At 33.2% G+C, this 18,720-nt stretch overlaps 1 protein-coding gene across 6 annotated transcripts in view; it reads right to left on the bottom strand.

Annotated features, from left to right (window-relative positions):
• HEATR5A (HEAT repeat containing 5A) overlaps positions 1-18,720 on the bottom strand; it is a 156,661-nt gene that overhangs the window by 136,803 nt on the left and 1,138 nt on the right. Inside the window, exon 1 of one of the 6 annotated variants that reach the window (XM_031952259.1) lies at positions 14,165-16,013. The exons of the other annotated variants lie outside the window; for them this stretch is intronic. The gene's annotated coding sequence lies outside the window, so the exon portion shown is untranslated. Of the gene's footprint in view, positions 1-14,164; positions 16,014-18,720 lie in introns of those variants that run through there. 6 annotated transcript variants of the gene reach the window in all.

Here is an 18,720-nt window from a genome sequence, read left to right as displayed (position 1 = left end):
GGAAAAGCAGTATCAAAACTTTGACCATCTGCCTTCCATCTAATGACCCATTTTTCTCAAGTTCAATATTCATACTCCTCTGAGGAGCGGCACTTCCACTAAATGATGAACATTTTCTCATCCTATACTTTCCAGAGACTCTGAACCCCAATAGATCACCATCCAAATCCTATTTTCTATCCTCTTATTCCCACTTCCTGGATTTTTCTAATCCCAAAGTAGTAACCTAATACTACTTTTTTCAACTGTGACCTCTAAAATGCTGGTTCTATAAGCAGCAAACTTACCTTCATCCAAAATCTTTTCCTCTCCCACTCTTCCCACCTCCTAACTATTATTGAAACCTGGCCCCCTTATGCTGACTGGCTTTTCCAGAACTGGCTGGATTTGTACTCATTCTTCCAAGTTCAATAATCAAGACAGGGCATTTGGAATGATCTGATTCACTGCTGCTTCCAGTTTTTCCCTTTATTATCATCATTAGGTAACCTCTTCTCCTTTCAGATTCATACAATTCATTTCATATCCACAACCCAATCAACATCTTGGCAATTGTCTACAGACTGCCAGATCACTTCATTTCCTTCGTCAAAGAGTTTAGTACCTGTTTTTTCTTTGTCAACTCCTGCCTTCATTTTTGTGAACTTTAACAAACATACCAATTCTGCTTCAAACCACTCAGTTCAATTTATTCACTTCTTATCCCTTCTATTCCACTTCACTTGAACTATATCTAGAGATGGTCATCTCTTGATCTTGTCATCACCTACAAATGCACCACACCTCCATGTTCAAGAATTCCCAAACTCCCTAATTTGATCATAATCTATTGGCTTTCTACCTTTCTCACTGCATTCCTTTATCAAACATTGCTCTTCATTTTTACCCTGACCTTCAAACTCTTAAATTCTTAGTTCTTTTCCTGGCCATTACCACCCCCCATACTAGCCAATTTCTCTTCTTTTGACTCTCTGATGAATAGAAAACTGCTCTTCCCAAAGTTACCAATGATCTCTTAATTGCCAAAACCAATGGCCTTTTCTCAATCCTCATTCTCCTCCACCTCTCTACAGCCTCTGACCCCACTGATCACTTTTAAAAAATCTTTTCTCTAAGTTTTCAAGATATCACTGTCTTCTGGTTCTCCCACCTATGGGACCACTCATTTCTCAGTCTCCTTTACTAGATCCATCTGGGTCATGCCTTGTAACAATAGAAGCATGTTTGTAAGACATTAGTGAAGGAACTGATTTTACCATTATGGGCAAAAAACTACAGTGTTATTAATGCACTGTTGGTGAAGTTATTAACTGAACCAATCATTCTGGAGAGCAATTTGGAACTCAAAGGACTATAAAGCTGCATATCTTTTGATCTATCAGTGCTACTACTATGTCTGTATCCAAAAGATATCATAAAAAGGGGAAGGACCCACATATGCAAGTATGTTTGTAGCAGCTCTTTTTTGTGGTGACAAAGAATCAGAAGTTAGGGGGATTTCATTAATTGGGGAACAGCTGAATTGCACTATATGACTATAATGGAATACTATTGTTCCATAAGAAATAATATGCAGGCAGATTTCAGAAAAACCTGGAAAGATTTACATGAACTGATGCTGAGTGAAGAGAGCAGAATCAGGAAAACATTGTAAATCACAAAAAAATTATGTGAAGATTGACTGTGATGGACTTGGTACCGTTCAACAATGAGGTGATCCAAAATAATTCCAATAATGTTGTGATGGAGAGTGCCATTTACTTCCAGATAGAGAACTATGGAGACTGAATGTGGACCAAAGCATAGTATTTTCATCTTTTTATTGTTGTTTGCTTACTCTTTTTCTCTCTCATGTTTTTTTTTTCTTTTTGATCTGATTTTTTTCTTGCGCAGCATGAGGAATATAGAAACAAGTTTGTTACATAGACATATGAGAGATTTAATATAAAAAGGGTGGAGGGTTTAATGTTTTAGGATAATTGGTTTTTTAACTAAAAAAGTCTCAGCTCACATTTCACTTTCTTCTTCCCCACCTAATTGTATTTCATTTTTTCCAATTGTACATATAGTTTTCAACCTTCAATTTTTATTTTTTAAATTTAATAGTATTTTATTTTTCCAAATACTTACAAAGATAGTTTTCACCATTCATCTTTGCAACGCCTTGCACTCTAAAATCCCCCCCCCACCTCCACAAAACAGCAAGCAATCCTATGTAAGTTAAACCCTACACCCTTTTTTGTATTAAATCTCTCATATGTCTATGTAACAAACTTGATTGACGTTCTGAGAGTTTGTCCAAAAAATATATATTGCTATCAAAGTAAGGATTCAACACTAATGATTTTTGCATGCTTACTTTCTTTGGTATTCAGAATGTTGGTGTTTTCTATACAAATTTTGAAGCTTTGTTTCTGGATCACACTGAAGATAAAATGGACTATTTTGTCACCTGTTATTATTTTTCTTTAAAAGATAATTTCAGAGTAGCTAAGTGGTGCAATGGATAGAACAACAGCCTTGGAGTAAGCAGAATACTTGAGTTCAAAGTGCTTCATGCACTTGACACTTACTAGCGGTGTGATCTTGCACATTTTACTTAACCCCAATTGCTTCATCAAATTTCATTTATTTATTTATTTTAAGATGAATTCATCCAGTTTTCTACAGCTACAATGGAAAGAATAATGAATCTGGAGTTCAAGATACAAATCCGGCTTTGGTCATTTATAATCTGTGACTTAAAACAAGCCACTTAACCTCTCTGGGCTTTAGCTTTGTTATCTATAAACATGTTTTGGGTTTTTTTTTTTTTGTTTGATGAGACTGGCCCTTTAGGTCCCTTTCAGATCTAAAATTTATGTTCCTATCAAATATATCATGAATATTTCTTTTCATTTCAGCATTCTTTCAGAATAAATCTCTACTTAAATTTAACTGTTCAAGATCCCATATTAGTCATAGTCCCCAACATGAAGTTAAAGATAGAAAAAAGGCTAATTCACATCAAAATATTTATAGTAGGACATTTTGTAAACCTGGAAAAAAAATCCAAATTGATAGGATAAATAAACTGTAGTAAATGAATGGACTATTACTGTGCCATAAGACATGAGAATATGCCAAGTAAAATAAGCAAAACAAGGAAAACAATATATAAAATAAATAAAAACAATGCTAAATGGAAATAACCCAAGAAATCCCTAATCCAGTGCAATGTTTGGTCCTAAAGAAATGCACTACCTTTTTTTTTTTTAGGGGTGGCAGACTATGTAGGCAGAACATTGTATATACTGTTTGATTCAACTGATGTGTTGGTAGTTTTATAAAGATGCTCCTTTCCCCCCTTTCCTTTTCTGTTCTTTGCTATAAGGGATGATTCTTTGGTAGGGAAGGGGTAGGACAGATTTGGAAATGAAGGTAACATAAAAATAAAAGATATGAATAAAAATGCTAACTCTGCTAACATCATCTTTCCAGATGTGTAATTTATCTCATAAAACCATATTTCTGACTTCCAACATTTTTACTGGTTCAGCAATGACTTACTGGTCATTTTAAGTATCATAATTAGCATCTTTCCTATTTTCTTTAAACTATGCAGTCCTTTTTATAAGAGTTGTTAATAGAGGTATTCTTCATTTTATAGTTATAATATTACTTCATACCCATAAATCATGTTTAAGAACTGGCTAAGATCAACTTCATGGAACACTGTTACAGGATGGGCTACCAGTGTCTGATGGTGGCATTATGTAAGCTCCTGACAGAACACACTAAATGAGTGATGAAGCAGGAGACTTGGTTGCTTAGAAGGGAACTAAAGCTGATTGAACATTTACTTTGAATTCTGGAAGATGAGAAACTCTAAAAAAACTTGCATGACCTCTATATTATCCTCAAAAAAGAGATTAGATTCCTGGGGTATATGCTACACACCTAGTAAACTATGATAGCATATAATAATCTTACGACTGCAAAATGCATGCAATTCGCCTTGGAAAAGAGTAGAGCTAAATGCAACTACAAAACACTGTAAAATTCTGCATAAATTAAAATTCAAAGTAAAAAAATTCTTATATGCCTATTATGTGCAAGAGGAGAGAAAAGGCTTATTTGACAGAATTGTTAAGAGTTCAGAAAGACTCCTGTGAAAGTTCCACCTGTGACAGAAAGATACTGGCAATATGGTTCTGAGCAGATCATTCAACCTCCCCGTGTCCTAGGCAACCCTTTAAAACTACAGGGAATCTGTATTAGCAAATGAGGATCCTGACTGGGAGGCCCATTAACAAATGAAATCATTGGTCTAGTCTAAAAAAGGAGAAAAAAACATGGAAGGCACAATTTCTCAGCCTTCTCAATCAACTCTGATGACATTTCTTCTAATTCTCATATAAGTCACTTATCTACAAGGTTAAGACTTTAGTGTTCATATCTCACAAAAATTTCACCATTGTCAAGATTGATCCGAAAGTCCATTTTGACCAAAATGCCCTATTTTCGACCCCTCTAATTCTCATTTAATCTGTTTTCTACCTTCATTATAATTTTAAATTCTTCAACTTTTCTCCCAGATAATCTTAAATCAGAAAGCCTTCTCCATTCTTTTGCCTTATTTACCTCATTGTCTATACTTTAAAGATCTATAAGTTACTATCCTAGAATTTAACCATCTTTCCTCCCCTCTTCCACTATTAGCTTTTTCTCAACCTCTAATAACTTTAATTTAATTTAACAAACATTTACTTGGGATTCACTATGTGATAGACACCACCACTAAATGCTAGATACTCCCCCTCCCCCAAAAAAAGACTTATCTCTTTTTGAATTAATGTTTATTTAGCTTCATATGAGGTTATTTACTTCTTCATATTTCACCAGCAAATAAACTATGAGGAGATAGACTTGTGCTTCCTATATGGAATAAGCTGAGGGAGAGAATCTCTTTTTTTAATACTAAATTGTTGAATATCCCCAAAGAAGGAAATTAAATTAAAATTGATTTCCCCCATATGAATTTATGAGGATTAAACCTCAGCTGACTTGTCAGAGCTATTCAGAAATCCTATTTTACTCTAATGGGCACTCATTCTTTGAAGTAACTAGTCAAACACTAAAAGTAGCCCATATTCTCCTGAAATCTAATTTATACTAGAATAGATGAAGTATATGAAATATGTGATTTAAAATACCCCAAAACATAGATTTTACAACGTGCTGCAACCCAGAAATCTCAAAAGAGTCTCTAGTCTTCCAACCCATAGTATAAAGCATTTTGTCCCTTTGTTTAGCAGAGTAAATAATTAAGAATAAAAATTTTGGGGGATGGTAATGAAAACTAAAGATATAAACATATATGTATATACACAAATACATACACATGTACATATATATATATATATATATATTTATAGAGATAGAGAGATAGATAGATAGATGTAAAATTTGGGTTTGAGTGCATTGCTTTAACCAAGTGTAAAAAAAACATGTTTGGGGAAAAAACACCACTACAACTTAGCCCCCAAGTTACTCACTCTACTCCAGCCAAGAACCTAATAAAAATGTTAGCACTGTTAAGTGATATTTATCTGTACTGTTTTTTTCCCTTTACTGACTGCTTTCAGTTTACTTTCAGGCTATTTTTCATTCCAGTGATACTTAAGAGTATTAATCTAGGAACTAGTTGAATAAGAGAAGCACTAATGCTGTCGACAGTTGAAGCAAAGAGAAAAGAACCATGGGGGGCCAGCTACAAGGGATAAGTTTTCTACCCAGAAAAGAGCAGACTAATGACAGACTTTCTAAGACAACCCTCCACTGCATATCAACTGGGTTAAGTTTTTCACTTGTAAATGAGTTAGTATTCAAAAGATTTAGTCAAACAACATAGTTTTAGAACTTCTGCAAAGAGAAAGAGGCTGATGGTTAAATCAGCTTTGGAATAAAAGCAGCAAGCTAATTTTTTTTTTCAATTTGAAAGGCAGCACCTACACCTTATTATTTAATTAAAAATAATTTAGATTCTAGATAATTTAGGCTTTAAAAACACCTTTCTAATCTGTAAGATTATTTTGGTAATTCACAATAAAATTTAATGTACTACCTGGAAATTACAAAATTCTAATACTTAAAACACCAAGATATAGTAAAAGATGTGATAAGGTTGTTTTGTTGGGAAGACAATGTGCCAAAAGCCAATAGCCACAAAAGACTGGACTAATACTAATCTGTCAGAATTGCCTTAAAAGCTATGAGATGAGTTACATGTTTAGTCTTTCATCTTGACCTCCATTCTCCAGTGTCCTAATTTAGATGGTATTCCCAAGTAATTCCCACACATCAAAAACATAAGATTGTGACAACATATCCAACAATAAACATCCAAGGCTTTCCTATAACTACTACTTCTAAGTTACTACAGGTTTTTTTTAATCTTTCTACCAAATTAAGTCATCAGCCAGTATTTCCATCTGTTATTTAATACTTTGTGAAATCAGAGGTTGCAAAACAAGAAACTGAAAGGCTGCATACAGCAATAGTTATTGGCTGATATATTACTTATGGCCTGATAGGCAACCAGATAGGTTTCCCTTTTACTATCCTGTGTAATTGTATTTGATTACTTTGAGATCACAGACATAGAAATGGAATGGACTTATAAGATCTCTTCAACCTCCTCATTTTTCAGATAAGGAAACTCCATCCCTGAAAGGTTAAATGACTTGCCTATTGACAATAAATAAAAATCCCATTATTCAATCCCAAATCCTCTGACTGAATCCAGAAAACTCTTCAAGGAGGTTTTGGGTCTTATTGGAACTTTTATCTGTCAGAAAACTAATCTAATAATTGGTAGTTTAGGTGAGTAATAAGAACCTGTTATATTTTGTTACATTGTATACCCAAAACAGTGTTATTAGGTACATAAACTTACAGAATGGATGCTCATAGCTGAAGTCTAAAGTCAAGAATACTTAAGAGAAGAAAAATAGTTACCTTCGTAAAAGAAAATTTCTCTAAAAAAATCTTTGGCTCTAATGGTAAAAATATATGTAAATGTATTTAAAACATTTAAAATGAATTGCTTAAATTCTAAGAACTTAGACCAGGGAGCAAAAACAAAAACAAAACAAACAAAAAAAACCCCTAAAAGTTTTATTGTAAATATGGAAAAAAAAAAACCCAAACACCTTTTTTTCCCCCTTCTCCTAGGTTTATATTAATAAAACTGAAAATATAAAGTAACACATTTTCTCCAGCAATGTCATTTCTGATGGGTGTAACATGGTATCTGAGTTTTTAATTTTTATTTTTCTAATCAGTAGCAATGTAGAGCATTTTTCATATGACTATGAATAATTTTTTTTTAAAACTACCTGTTAATATTTAGGGAATGGCCCTTATTTCTATAAATATGACTCCATTTCCTATATTTTTAAAAAATAAGGCCTTTATTCGAGAAATTTGCTATAAATTTTTTTAAATTTAATTTTGTTCTCTATGGTATCTTTAAGGAAATTTCTTATCTCTTTTAGATTTATTTTTGCTTTTGTTGTCCAAGATGATTGCTACCCTTGTATTTTTTATTTCAGCCAAAGCATGTTTCCACCCTATCCCCTTAATTTAACTGTTTCCTGTTTCAATTATATCTCATAAACAGAATACTGTTAGACTCTGGTTTTCCAATCCATTCTGCTTTCTACTTCTATTTCATGGGTAAATTCATATTATGATTATTAATTGTACATTTCTCCCCATCCTATTTTTTCTGTTTATCTTTCTTTTTTATACTATTCTTCATCAAAAGTCTATTTTGTTTTTGATCACTGCCTTCCTTTAATCCAATCTCTCTTTTATTACTCTGTCCCCCTTTCCCTTCTACTTCTCCAATGGGTAAGTATGTGTATGTATATGTGCATAGGTATGTGTGTGTATTCTTCCCTTTTTGAACCAATTCTGATAAGAATAAGGTTCAAGTACTGCCTACCACTATGCCCAATTTCCCTGTCCCTCCATTTTTCCTTCTATGCTTCTTTTATGTAAGATAATTTCCCTATTCTTTCTTCCCCTTCCTCCTTCTTCCAATGTATCACTCTTTTTAAACTTCATTTCTTTTTAGATCATCCCAATATAATCAATTCACACATGTCTTTCCTCTATTCAGACTTCTTCTCACTGTCCTAATAAAAGATAATGGTATTAGGAGTTATAAATATCATATTCCCATATTGGTATGTAAGCACTTTAACCTTATTGGATCTAATTTTTCTTTCATGTTTACCTTTTTATGCTTCTCTCAAGTCTTGTGTTTGAAATGTCAAATTTTCTATTCAGTTCTGATCTTTTCATCACAAAACACTTGAAACCTCTATTTTAGTAAATGTTCACTTTTCTCTCTGAAGGATTATAATCATTTTTGCTGTGTAGGTTGTCTTGGTTAAACTAGCTCCTTTGCCCTTCAGATGATCATATTCTGCTCTTTCATGGTTCAAGTGGCCAAATGTTTTATAATCTTCGATATGGTTCCACAGTATTTAAATTGTGTCTTTTTCTATGCTTTCAACATTTTCTTCTTAATCTCAGAGCTCTGGAATTTAGTTCCTGGAAGTTTAATGGATAATTTCTATTTCTATTTTATCCTCTGTATTTAAAGATATTAGGGCAGTTATCTTTTATAATTTCTTGGAATATAGTGTTTAGACTCCTTTGATCATGGTTTAGAGGCAATCCAGTAATTCTTAAATTATCTCTCTTTCATCTACAATCTAGCTAGTTATTTTTCTGATGGGATATTTCACATTTTCTTCCTTTGTTTTCATTCTTTTGACTTTTCAAAAAATTATTACTTGATATTTCATGAAATCAGTCATTGGCTTAGGAACAATTCTAATTTTTAAGGGATTCTTTTTTTCAGTGAGCCTTTGTACTTTTTTTTTCCCCCCATTTGGCCAATTCTGTTTTTAGAAGAGTTCTTCAGGGAATTTTTGCACTTCCTTTCCCATGTGGCTTATTTGCTTCTAAGGAATTTCTCAGTGTCATTTTTGTGTTTTTATTTACCATTTGGTCAATTTTATTTTTTAAGATGTTATCTTCTTCGGTGCTTTTTTGGTTTGTTTAAGTTTTTTGGTGCTTCTTTTACTAAGCTATAAACTTTTTTCATAATTTTCTTGCATGACTCTTATTTCTTTTCCTAATTATTCCATTACCATTCTTATCTCTTTACTCTTTCAGGAATTCTTGTTGGAACTTTTCTTGTAGCCATTTTTCATAGCTATTTTCATGTTATCTTCTGAGTATATGTCTTGGTTTTTCCTGTCACGATGGTAGCTTTTTATGGTCATGTTCTTTTGTTGTTGTTCATTTTCCAGTTGTTTATTAACGCTGAACTTTATGTTGAAGTTGGGCTCTGCTCACTTGAGGTATGGTTCCAAGTTTCAGGCTTTTCTGCATTGTTGTTTTCAAGGGTAGTTTTGAAGATCTGCAAGGCTGGTACTTCTAAAGTGGTACAGTTTGGGAGAGGTATAGTCACTAATTTTCTGATTTGCACTCTAGTCTTTACTCAAGAAGGCACTTTCTCTCTACCTTGGAACTGTGATCAGAATCCTGCTCCCTAAGGGTGACTAACTACAAGTACTCCTTTCTGCCAGAACTACTCTGAAATTGAGAATGAATAATGCAATATAGTCCTATGTAACCAGTGTCAGCAATGGGTCCCCTGTAATCTCTACATACTCTCTTCTGGGCTGACAGCTCCTAAAGCTGCTGCTACTGTTAAGTCTCTAAGGAACACACTTAGTGTTGTTGCTTTTCTCTGTGTTATGTTCTAGAATATCCCTTACTCCTTGGTGTCACAGACCTTATCTGCTAATTAGATTTCTTAGGCTAGGAAAAAAAAGTCTCACCTTGACTTTCTGTAGGCTTTGCAACTCTAGAATTTAATTTGAGGCATTATTTTACAGTTGTTTGGAGGGGAATGTTGGGAGAGTTTAGCTGAGTTGTTCCCTCTACTTTTTCCTCTTATAAAAATTCTGTCTTAAGGATGGTTCTCTGGGAAAAACTAGTGTGAAGACTTTAGGGATAAAATGTATGTGGTGAAAAACCCAATGTTATCAATAAAAATCTATCTTAAAAATCACTAGGTTGCTCTTGAGAAAACAAAAATAACTTTATTTCTTGATCTCTAACACTCAATTTACTTAATATACATTTACTTACTTAATTTACTTAAATACATCTTAATTCCCAACATCAAACAAGTTTTCTTTTCATCCTCCTATGTAGGATATCTTGTTAAGTTTTCTATAGGCATGTCCTTTTTTTCAAAATTCGGTGAAACAATAATTAACACCATTCAACTCATTATTCTTTTATTCTACTCCTTACTACCTTCCTTCCCCATTCCTCCAGCAATGATGTATAACTGTTTTAACTGTATTATCTGCCAGTTTTTGTAAAAGGCTGCTTTGGTGAGCTGGATGTGATATGTCAAATGTTGAACTCACTGTCATGAGTAGTTACTATGTCAGTTAACAGTTTATCTTTATTAAAAATTTAGTTTAGGAGAGAGTGGCCATACTAAGAAGTAAATGCGATACAATGATGTCTCACTAACAAGACTGCTGGGTCCTTGGGCATGGATTCCTAAAACAGTTAAATACATGGGATAAAAATGGATAAATACCTGTGGAAAAAACAAAAGGGTTAACAATATTTTTTTCCACTTAAAATTCCTCAGAATTGACTTGCTCATGAATGCTAAAGATAGTCAGACTGTTTATATGTTCTGTTTCCAATAAATGACAAGAAGGAAGTATATTATTATCTAAAAAAAGATTATAGGCAAGAAATACTATCTATATCTAAACTGGATGTTAGTTAGCAAAAATATATGTCTTCTAAGACTCTAAATCAGGGGTCCTCAAACTACAGCCCACGGGCCAGATGCGGCAGCTGAGGACGATTATCCCCCTCACCCAGGGCTATGAAGTTTCTTTATTTAAAGGCTCACAAAACAAAGTTTTTGTTTTTACTATAGTCTGGCCCTCCAATAGTCTGAGGGACAGTGAACTGGCCCCCGTATTTAAAAAGTTTGAGGACCCCTGCTCTAAATCCTAAAATGTTGGTTGCATTGTTACATATCAATCACTTCGTTGATTCCACTATCACAGGCAAGAATATCAGTACACATTTGTAACTCACAGCTTGGTCCCTCACCTTCCCAACACACTCCTAAAAAAGAAATAGGGCAAAGATATTTTTCATCAAAAATGCTAATAAGCATTTTATACTATATGTGTGTATATGTATATACACACACACATACAATTTTCAAAAGAAATCATAGCTTTTCATTTGTCATATCATATGAACATAACAGTCATATGAAAAACTTTAAGTCACCAGTGATTAGAGAAATGCAAATTAAAAACAACTCTGAGATACCACCTTATACCCATCAGATTGGCTAATATGACGGAAAAGGAAAATGACAAATACTGGAGGGATGTGGAAAAACCGGTATACCAGTTATACTGGTAGAATTATGAAGTGGCCCACCCTTTCTGGAGAACAATTTGGAACAATGCCCAAAGGCTTATAAAATTGCATACCCTTTGACTCAGCAATACCTCTATGAAATCTGTATTCCAAAGAGATCTGAGAAAAAGTTAAAGGACCTATATGTGCAAAAATATTTATACCAGCTTTTTGTGGTGGCAAAGAATTGGAAAGTGAGGGGATGTCCATCAATTGGGAATGGCTGCACAAGTTGTGGTTTATGTGGAATACTATAAGAAATGATGAGGGGGGATGATTTCAGAAAAACCTGGGAAGACTTATATGAACTGATGTTAAGTGAAGTGAGCATTAAGAAGGGAGCATTTTCCACAATAACAGCAATATTATAATTGTGATCAACTGTGAAAGAATTAGCTCCTCTGATGAAGACAATTCCAAAGAACTTTTGATAAAAAATGCTATACACTTCCAGAATATAGATTGAAACACACATTTTTTCATTTGTTCTTGCTCCTCCCTCCTTTTTTTTTTTTTTTTGCAAACTGTAATATAGAAATATGTTTTACATGACTTCACACACATAGTTAATATATTGTTTGTCTTTTCAGTGAGTGGGGAAAGGATTGGAGAGAAGGAAAATTTGGAACTGAAAATGTAAAAAAAAGGAATGATAAAAATAAATTAAAAAATTTTTTTCTATCACATTTTCTGGTTTTTGGGCCACTCTATATATAGGGATTAGTCAGGTATGGTTAGGTTCTTGGAGCAGCTCAAAAAGATTTACTTCAGCCACATATTCAATGGAGTATACATAATACAGCAATGGAGACTGGCTCTACTATCCACTACTTAGATTTCTTTGGGCTTGCCATTTTAATTTCTTTGGGTTTCAGTTTCCTTACCTATAAAATGAAGAAGCAGGATCTAGATGACCTCTAAGGTACCTTCTGGTTCTAAATCTATGATACTATAATCTGATTTCATTGATATGAGTGAAAAGATTAAAATATGTTCAGTATGTATTAAATATACTCAAGAAGGTTCACATTTAATAAAGGGTGTCCAAAAAGCCTTAGTTAAGTGTTAAGCTTTAATAGCTACTGGGACACCTTGAATGTCATAGATTTACATTAAAGTAATAACATTTTTAATAAGATTAGATCTTAATGATGATTGTTGGAAGGGATGTGGGAAAACTGGGACGCTGATACATTGTTGGTGGAATTGTGAACGAATCCAACCATTCTGGAGAGCAGTCTGGAACTATGCTCAAAAAGTTATCAAACTGTGCATACCCTTTGATCCAGCATGTTACTACTGGGCTTATATCCCAAAGAGATCATAAAGAAGGGAAAGGGACCTGCATGTGCACGAATGTTTGTGGCAGCCCTCTTTGTAGTGACCAGAAACTGGAAACTGAGTGGATGCCCATCAGTTGGAGAATGGCTGAATAAATTGTGGTATATGAATATTATGGAATATTACTGTTCTGTAAAAATGACCAATAGGATGATTTCAGAAAGGCCTGGAGAGACTTACACGAACTGATGCTGAGTGAAATGAGCAGGACCAGGAGATCATTATATACTTCAACAACAACAATACTATATGATGACCAGTTCTGATGGACCTGGCCATCCTCAGCAATGAGATCAACCAAATCATCTCCAATGGAGCAGTAATGAACTGAACCAGCTATGCCCAGAGAAAGAACTCTGGGAGATGACTAAAAACCATTACATTGAATTCCCAATCCCTATATTTTTGCCCACCTGCATTTTTCATTTTCCTTCACAAGCTAATTGTACAATATTTCAGAGTTTGATTCTTTTTGTACAGCAAAATAACAGTTTGGTCATGTATACTTATTGTGTATCTAATTTATATTTTAATATATTTAACATCTACTGGTCATCCTGCCATCTGGGGGAGGGGGTAGGGGGTAAGAGGTGAAAAATTGGAACAAGAGGTTTGGCAATTGTTAGTAAAGTTACCCATACATATAACCTGTAAATAAAAGGCTATTAAAAAAAAAAAAAAAAAAAAAAGATTAGTTCTTAAAGGATAAATTTTAGCTATCTGAAAATTTCACAAAAGAACAATTCTTCCCCTAGCATGTTGATTAAACTCTATTGTATGGAGATGTTAATGTTCATATATATATATATACACACACACACACACTCACATATACATACCCATGTGTATATGTGTAAATATATATATACATATTCTATATATGAAGAATACAGCATTTGCAGCTGAAAAAGCTGAAAATTTAGAAATCATCTAAGTTCTAATCCTGCATTTAACACTAGAAGGACCAGGAACATTACCCAACACAAAATTTTATTTTGAAACAAAAGATTTCATCTTATCTTTCTTTGCTTTGTGGATGAAAACAAAAATAAAAAATGCACTGAGCCATCCACTGTAGCTTGATCCTTCAAGTCATACTTACAGACCAGGAAACAACAGCAAAAAAGAGGTAAAAATGAAAATTAACAAGTAACTGTATTTTTTCAAAATAACAAGTTTACTGAGAAAGTCTACCAAGAAGCATTTTATTCTGTAACAATAGAAATTTATTTGAATCCTCAGGGAAATATAAGCATATTCAAAGCTTTAAATATTTAGGAATTACCCTCAGAAGTTTTCCTTCTTTCAGTATCATATGACAGGTTCCAATGTCTTCAACAGAGTATCAGCAATAATGGTTTTGGCATATCAACATTATGTCTGTTTTCATCTGCAAATTTTTATATTGTTACTACTAAAAAAAAAAAAAAAAAAGATTACTTTGGGATACTTGCTTCTATCCTGTAACTTGAATTCAACTGAGTGGTTATTTAGAGCTCAGATTTGTTACTCTTATCCTATTGAAAATACAAGTGGGGTTTCATGCTCAAAATTATTTTTTCTATTTTCAAAAGACCAAAATCCAGTTTAAGGATTTAGATACATATTTAGAAAATATTAATGTTTATTGACTGACTAGTGCTCTTGGCAATAATAAGGAAGTTCCTTAGAAGGGACATTTGATGGGGAAGTTAAATTACGTTTTAGGTATTTTTAAGCTGGAGATGCCTAAAATTCCTTCAGTTTGAAATGTACATTAAGGGCCTTACTATATGTCAACCACTGTGACAAGCACTGGGAACAGAAAAAGAAATGATAGGACATGTCTTCAAGAAGTTCTCAATTTAATGGGGGGAGACAATTTAGTAGAAAGAAGCTATTTATAGAAATAATTAAAAGAAGGAGGGCACTACAATTAAAAAGAGTTGAGAAAGGCTACTTGAAGAAGATAGGGTTTTAGTTGGGACTTGAAGGAAGCCATGGAAGTCAGTAGTTAAGGATATGCAGGGAAAGCATTCCAGACATCTTCTAAGTTACTTAAGTCTGCAATCTGAGCATCACCCTTGACTCTTCACTCACACAATTCTCTCCTCATCAAAATCATTCCAAATTTCTGGTCATTTCTACTTTCACATCATCTTTCATATATGTCTATCTCTCTCCCTTCACACAAGCACAACTCTAGTTCAAGTCCCTAATACCTCATTCTTGAAAATACTATAATAGCTTTCTAAGTTGGTCTCTTTGCCTCAAGAACCTATTCTAACATCCACATCAAATTGCAAAGATAATTTTTCTAAAGTAGAGGGCTAATGAGGTTTCTCCTCCCCCCCCCAATAATTTTTAGTATTTGTTATTCCAGTATCAAAAATTAAATCCTTTGTATAGCACTTAAGACTTCATAACTACATTTTATTCCTCTTCACTCTTATCTATGAGCTAGGTACAGTGATCTATTTCCTATTTCTTACACATGATTTTACATCTCTTGAATTCATGGCTCTTCAAAAGCTGATCAATCCTACTTTCTGGAATGTTCTTCCTCTTATTGCTTCTTCTCTTAGCTTCCTGGTTTTTTTTTTTTTTAAGTCAGCCCAAATTCCATCTTCTGCAGGAGGACTTTTCTAGTTTTTTCCTTGGTCACCTCTCTAGCTATTAATACATTTCCTTTTGAAATGACCTTTTTTTAAAATTTTATACATATATCCATCCTGTGGCATGTCCCCCATTAGAAAGTGTTTTTCTTGAAGGAAGACTTCTTTTAACCTATTTTTGTATTCCAACACTTGGCATAGTTTGGTATATTTCAATTACAAATTGCTACACAGTCACTTATGAAATAATCTCACTAAACCACTTACTGATATATTTTTTCTTAAATATAGAAATAACTTACTTTATTGAGTTCTGATTAAAGTATGGTGAAAAGATTCTGAAATGGCCCATTTCTTCTTCTGAAAAATTCAGTACTATGGCAACAAGTTAATACAATATTCAATTCTGATGGATTTGGCTCTTTTCAATGAGATAATTCAGGCCAGTTCCAATAGTCCTGTGATGACCCAGAGAGAGGATAGGGGTAACCGAGTATGGATCACAACATGGTATTTTCCCTTTTTTGTTGTTGTTGTTTGCTTACATTTTGTTTTCTTTTTCATGTTTTCCCTTTCTGATCTGATTTTTCTTGTGCAGCATGATAATTGTAGAAATATGTATAAAAGAATTACATGTTTAACACATATTAGATTATTCACCATCCAGGGGAGGTGGGGAGAAGGGGCAAAAATTTGGAACATGAGGTTTTGCAAGGGTTAGTGTTGAAAAATTATCCGTGCATATTTTGAAAATAAAAAGCTTTAATTAAAAAAAAATAGAAAAATTCAGTACTCAGAAAGAATATGTAGACGAACCCAAGGAATAGGAAATTAGATTAAGACTCAGCAACTCAATTTAAATAAGTCACTTCATCAGGGTCTATTCCCTCACTTCTATCATATTTAAATGCTCACAGGCTACATTATCACCTTCAACATCCCTCCAACTATTCTCCTAATTTTAGAATTTAAGTTCTTTAAAGGTAAGGCAGGGACTGTCATCTTTTATTGTTATATCTTCAAGATCCATGAATGATTAAAAATATTTGTTGAATGAAAAACCAATGATAAATATATTCTCTACCTCAGAGATATCATCAAAATTAGAAGAAACCTATTTAGTCCAGAATAAAAGTACTATAGACTACATCACTTTATACCTACAGCAATAGGGGGAACAGTACTAGCAATGGCTTTGGAGTCTAAGGATCTCAGTTTCTTTATCTGTAAAATGGAGGGAAAGAAAAAGGAAATGACTTCTTAAGGTCTCTTCTGGTCTAAATCTATGATTTAGTGACAGTATGAAATAATTCACATAATTCTGTCTCCAGACTGTGATATGTGCTAAAACTTTACAACAAAAAACACCATAAAAAGGAAAAAAAGGACCTATTTGTAGGAAAAAAAAATTCATAGCTACTCTACTTTTAGTAGCAAAAAATTGGCAACGTTTTGTCTTATAGGTATAATGGTTGAATAGATGATGGTATATCAATGTAATGGGATTTTGCCGTTAGCACATACTACTTATAGACAAACAGCCAAATCTATCAGTGCCCAGGTAGCTCGATTAGACTGATTTAGTCTAATCCATTCTGATATATCACATGCCCAGATTCCCTTCCTCAAAAAAAAAAAAATTTAAAATGATGTTAATTTAGGACAAATACATATAGAAAGACCTAAAGGAAGCAGCAAATCGATAACAGTAAAAGTAGATTTGTGTACAAACTGACTATAACTATATAAAAGGAAGGAAGTAGGAAAGCAGAACCAAAAGTGTTGGAATTTGGGGCAGGCTTGGAAAAAACAAAAAACTTTTTCCTTATTTGTTAATTTACCCTTGTCAAAGTCTAAGTTTTTTGGCTAAGATTTTATCTCATCTTTTCACATGGTTATTTTGTTATTTTTGTTGACTTACATCTACGACTTTAGTAGATAAATTTCTGAGCCTGAGGTTCAAGTAAGGCTAAATGGCTTGCTAGGTCAGATGGCTAGTAAAAATCACAAGGTGGATCTTCTTGATTCCAAATTCCTTCTAATTAGAACAGTTGCTAGTTGGCAGTAGCTAATTTTATAATAAAAATTAGTTTGTAAAAGTTTTTAATTAAAAAGTGAGTCCCAAAAGTAATGCCTATATTTTCTACATTTACTTTAAAGAATTTTTATAATTTTTAATTTTTATTTGTATAATTTATCATATTATATATTTATATATCATTGATATTATATAAACACATTCATTGTAATGATTATTGAAAAATATGACCTTCATAGACAACTATGACAGAACCAGAGAACTGCTGAACAAATTATGCTATATGAAGGTAACAGAATATCAGTGTATTCTAAGAAATGGTAAAAGGGACAGATTCAGAAAAACTGGAGGGGTCTTCTATGATGCAGAGTTAAGAGAGAAGAACCAGAAGTACTAAGAGAATTATAATACTGGTAAGGAAAATAACCCTTAAGTTTTTTTTAATGCAATGATCAGTCACATATCCAAAAGAGGAATTATGCATATTGCCCATCTCGGATAGAGGCACAAAAAGGACTTATGTATATATTTGTTTTGGTTGACAATAGTTGTTGGTTGCAAGGAGGAGCTCTGAGTTTTTTGAGTCCCGATGGCAGATCTTGAGGGCAGTTGAAATGGGGAGATTTGATATTTTTACCTTTTGGAAGATTGAAAATGGAACACTTTTTTAAAAAATGCACATTAGTGAACAGAATTAATGCACAGGGTTAGAATGAGACCGAAACAAACAGAGCAAATACTGGAACTACTGTAACTCGATCGTCTCTTATTCTCTCTTTTAAAGAATATTTATGTTGATATTTGTCAAATTAAATTAAAAAGTAAAACAAAACACACGAAGGGGCAAAAGCTCCATCTCTAGCTTTATCTCCAGCTTTGCCACGATTTAAACAAAAATACTTGTAAAAATAAAAATCAATCCTATTAAAACATAATTCTTATCAAAGCTTTGTCATTTCTTTCTCAACAAGAGCATGACGTAAAGACAAATTCTAAAATGTGACTATAAGCCTATAATCTTCTAGAAATACTACATAAGAGTTTGTAATAAAAAGTCCTAAAGAGCTCAGGGTATCTAACCGTTCAATTCTAATTCTTCTATATGCAAGAAAGTTAGAATATCTTGCCCGAGGTGTGCATTATTACAATTACAGATCATTACATACAACTTCAGAGTTGGTAAAGCAGTTAATAACTACTTACAATTGT

The sequence above is a fragment of the Sarcophilus harrisii genome, chromosome 2, assembly GCF_902635505.1.
Source record: "Sarcophilus harrisii chromosome 2, mSarHar1.11, whole genome shotgun sequence".
Classification (NCBI taxonomy): domain Eukaryota; kingdom Metazoa; phylum Chordata; class Mammalia; order Dasyuromorphia; family Dasyuridae; genus Sarcophilus; species Sarcophilus harrisii.
The sequence above is the reverse complement of the archived record's forward strand: the minus strand, read 5'-3'. Positions and strand labels throughout refer to the sequence as shown.